Here is a 5,000-nt window from a genome sequence, read left to right as displayed (position 1 = left end):
AAAAAGAGGAAATAAAATAGAAATTGTGAAATAAGTAAAGTGTAGAGAGAGAGAAAAAGGGGAGAATAACATCTCCCACAACAACACAGTAATTTCCTCCAGTAAGTAATTCTCACAGTGAGACCGGCACGTTGGCCAGGTCTTGAAGTCTGCAGTAATAAGTGGAGGTAAAGTGAGCGCTGCGACTGCATGGGGGAGGGGAGCCAGCACGAGGGGGGCTGAGAAGGTAAGGAGAGGAGTGGGGTGGAGGTGGGAGAGGAAGGGAGAGGAGGGGGAGGAAAGAGGTGGGAGGTGGAGGAGGGGAGAGGAGAGGGAGGAGGGAGGGAGGGAAAGAGGAAGAAGGAGGAGGGAAAGGAAGGGGATCGGGCGGAAGAAGGAGGGAGGGAGGGAGGGCACGGGGATTGGGGATCGGGGGACCTATGAAGGGGGGGGAGAGAAAGGGGGAGGGAGGAGAGGGAAAGGAAGGAAGGGAAGGGGTCGGGATTGGGAGAGTAAATTATTCACAACACGTTCACTGTTTAGCTGGCCGTGGGAGAGGAGGGGAAAGGGGGGGGGGGGGGGGGGGGAAGGGGGGGAAAGGGGAAGAGGGAAGAAGGAAGGGGAAGAGAAGGAGGAAGGAGAGGAGAGAGGGGAAGAGGGAAGAAGAGGAGAAGGGGAGAGAAAGGGAAAAGGAGGGAGAGGGAAGAAAGGAAGGGTGAGGGGGACAGACGAAAGGAGGGAGAGGGAAGGGAAAAGAGAGGGAGGGGCGGGAGCAGGGAAGGGGGAGCGGGGAGGTAACGTGCAGAGTAATGGCCAGCTGCTCCTGCCGCTGCTTCTGCCCTGAGAGGCGTTGCTGCACGCGCGCCTGCCTCGTCTCCGGTGCCCCTTCGCTGCACTTTATTTTCTGTTTAGGTTTTTGTTTCTTCCTTTTTTTATCTCTCTCTTTTCTTCCTTGTTCCCTTTGTGCGCTGTTGTTATCCTTTGTTTTTGTTGTTGTCTATCGTTGTTATTATTGTTAATGTTATGGTTCATGGAAATGATGGCGGCGATGATTGGTAACAATAATGATAATGGTAATAATAATAATATAATAATAATAATAATAATAATAATAATAATAATAATAATGATAATAATAATTGTGATAATGATAATGATAAATGATAATAATAATAAGAGTGATAATGATAATGATGGTATTAGTAATGATACTATTACTACTACTACTAATAATAGGGATACTACTAACGATAATGATATAGTAATAATTAAGGTAATGATGTTGATAATAAGAACTATAATAATGATTATTGTAACAGTAGTAGTGCAATTACTATTACAACGACTATGCTTGATGATAATAATGATAATAATAATGATGATGATATTAGTAGTGATAATGTTAGCAGAGATGGTGATAATGAAGGTATAGATAATAAGAACAATAATAACTTATTATTATTATTATTATTATTATTATTGTTGTTGTTGTTGTTGTTGTTGTATAAGTAGTGGCGATGATAGTAGTAGCAGTAGTAGTTGTTGTTGTAGTAGTAATGATAATGATAATAACAACAACAATAATGATAATAATGATAATGACCGTAATAATGCCATCATCATCATCAGTCATTCTCCATTGGGACAATAAGATGATAAAAATATGATAAATATGTTTATAACTGTTATCGGCAATTATTGTTATCAAGTTTATTATGATTATCGTGATCATTATCATTATCTTTACAGCCATTATAATTAGATTTATCGACAGTGAGTTTCAAATGTCTGCGTTAAGAGTTATGACTATTACACACTCACGAACTTTATTTATTATACAAATTTCAATCTACTCGTCAAATGGCACGGCGATGATTATTCCACGCGGAAGAGAATGACACGCAGCGCAGTTATAGATGTGTAAACAGTTGCATTAGCCGTGTTGTGAAGTGCGGTTGTGCCTGACATGCTCGGGTGCGCAGTAATGTGGAAATTCGCGTAGGGCCGGAGGGTAGGGGAGAAGCCGGGGTGAGGTGAAGGTTATGCTTTGCTCGCATTCTTCCTGGGGGAGGAGGGGAGGGTAAAGGATAAAGGATAAATGGCGACAAAGGATAAAGAGCAGAAGTGCGAAGTACACGCGGACGAAAAGGAAGAAGAAGAGTGAGAGGAGAGGAGAGGGTAAGGAGGTCGAGGTAAGCACTGCATTCATAGGGAACTTAGTGCTTGTGCTTGCGACCTGTGAATGCGAGCGACGTCTGGAGGTAACAAAGGCTGGCGGAAGTGAGAAGTTTGTTGGAAACCTGGCGATTTTCTCTTTATGATATTGTTGTTCTTAACTTTTTTTTTTGAGTGTTATTTATTATCATTATGGCTACTGATATATTATTTGTATTGCTGTTTTTATTTTTTGTTTATATTATTATTGTTGTTGTTGATGTTATTATTATTATTATTGTTAATATCGTCAATATTATTATTATTATTATCGTTATTATTGTTATTATTTTTTTATCATCATCATCATCATCATGGTTGTCATTATTATTATTATTATTATAGTAGTAGTAGTAGTAGTAGTTTCCGGTTCATTTTAAGAGGTTGTGAAACCGTTAGCGTTAGCGATTGATGCAGTAAAGTTAGTGCAGAGACCTAAATTCCTTCATTTCCCCGTTAGCTACACGAACCCAGTACATTCCCGGTAAAAAAAAAGAGGAAAAAAGAAAAGGAGAGAGACACAGAGAGAGAGAAAGAGAGAGAGAGAGACAGACTGACCGACAGACAGACAGAAATCGTTCCTAGATTGCCCTTGTCTCAGCCTGAAAATAGCGACGTCGAAAGCCGGAGCGAAAGCCACGTCGCCAGGTCCTTGCAGGGAAGGTCCTCTGCACGGGGATCGGCCTGCAAGAAGCGGAATAGATATTGACATAAAGTATCGGAATGCTTTCGTGATGGCGTCGGGGGTTCGAGTTCGCCGGAATGCATTTAGGTTGAGCGGCCTGACAGTTTCTTTCCTCTATAGGCGCTTTGGTGGGTCGTTTTATTAATTCAAGGCGTTTTCGGTATTCAAATGATTTGGTGTTGGTTCATGTGTGGCAATTTTTCTTTTCTTTCTCCGGTTTATTGTTGTTGTTCTCACGTCGGGGATTGAGAGGTTATATATTAGAGATTTTGCAGAGTCGAGCGTGGTGGTTTCGTTGTTGCACGAGATGATCAGCTGTTTTGATCGATCTCTTTTGGGAATCTTCTTCGTGCGTTCTCAAAACCGGGGAGAAGAGAAGAGATGAGATGAGAAGGGAAGAGAAAGACGGGGAGAAAGAAAGGAGGAAAGAAAGAAGGGGGGTAGGGGGGAAGAGGAAAATGAATAGGTGTATTCTTCGTCTCTTTATGAAATTGCTGTTGCCTGAGTGCTTTATATGTCGTGACGCTCCTGTTTATAGGTCATTTCCTGTAGGACTGGCGTGCCGCAGCGTGGGCGCCGCACGCTTATTAGTCGGAGATGGGCCGCGAGATACGCCGCGAGATGGGCGTGCGATAGGGGCGGCGCATGGGGCTCTCAGCACATGCACAATTGCACATGGCGCGAGAGCCGCACAGGTTGACTCAGCGATATATCGACCGGGCGCGAGGCGACGGCGGCCGGTCGGTCGGATACTTTCCGTGCGCCGCTCGCTTAGCGTGAGCCGCGGGGACGCGCCCGGGGCCGGCGGGCGTGGGTGGACTTTGGGCCTTAAAGGGGCTGGAGAGCTTCGGCTTTCGGGCGGCCGAGGAGGTGCTTTGGTGTCCTTTTGTGCCAGAAATCGAGACAGCTCCTTTGCTAGGCCAGCCTCGGGCGGAGTTTGGCGCGGGGATATTTTTTTGTGAATTGACTCCTTATATCTAATCTATAGATAAAATTAAGTCACAAGCCACTTGAATTTCTTCGTATATATGTATGTATGTAGGCAGGTACGCATCGATGTATATCACGAATACATAAAAACTTATTCACATTCAAATGTGAAGGCAGATATTGCCTGATCAGCAAGCGCGCATGCAGTTGCCGCCGCCAAAAATTCACGAAAACGTAAATGGCATAGAACGAGAAATAATTTTAAGTCCATTTTTTCCCGTCTTTCTTTCTTTCTTTTTTCTTTTTTTTTTTTTTTTTTTTTTTAATGTCACATTTCCACTTATCGAATGAGCTGAGCACAGCCACGCGCGGGGCCAGGAAAGTCCGTTTAGAGTCGGAGTATTGACACTTCACGGTATAAGGCTGACTGTCTCGCGATGTCTGATTCGCCTTCGACCACTCAGCCACTTACTCGCCTCAAGTGGTCCTCGGATGATCTCAAAGTGATTGTGCATCTTGAGAATGAGGAAGAGAGCGAGGATTAATGAAGAGGGTAGATTGAGCTATGCGGGGTGGAGGTGAAGGTGCGCGAGGTGGCGAGCAGGTGGAGGAGAAGGTGCATGAAGTGGCGAGCAGGTGGTGGCTGCGCTGGCGGTGTGTGTGAACAGGTGTGGTGGCTCATGAGGGAATCGATGCATCAGCTGTGTGAGCGAGAGAAGGGCGGGGGTGTGATTAAAAGAGAGAGAGAGAGAGAGAGAGAGAGAGAGAGAGAGAGAGAGAGAGAGAGAGAGAAGAGAGAGAGAGAGAGAAGCAATGGCCTGCAAGCACACCTGTCAGCCGCACCCTTTCTTCCCCTATCCTGCCTAAACTCCTCATCTTTTCGCTCTTTCTCTCTTTTTCTTTCTCTTCTCTTCCCTTCCTTTTCTATTTTCTCCTTTTTGTTTCTTTCTCTTTCTCCCTCCTTTTCTTTTCCTCTCTTTTCCTCTCTCCTTTTCTATCTTTCTTTTTTTCTTCTCTTCTCTTTTTCATTTTTTCATTCTCTCTCTCTCTCTCTCTCTCTCTCTCTTTATCTCTCTCTCTCTCTCTCTGCCTCTGTCTCTTTCTTCTTCTCTTTCTCTTTATTTCTCTATTTATTACTCTCTCTCTATCTCTCTCTCTCTCTCTCTCTCTCTCTCTCTCTCTCTCTCTCCTC

The sequence above is a fragment of the Penaeus monodon genome, chromosome 17 (assembly GCF_015228065.2).
Source record: "Penaeus monodon isolate SGIC_2016 chromosome 17, NSTDA_Pmon_1, whole genome shotgun sequence".
NCBI classification, from domain to species: Eukaryota; Metazoa; Arthropoda; class Malacostraca; order Decapoda; family Penaeidae; genus Penaeus; species Penaeus monodon.
This window is presented reverse-complemented; position numbering follows the sequence as displayed.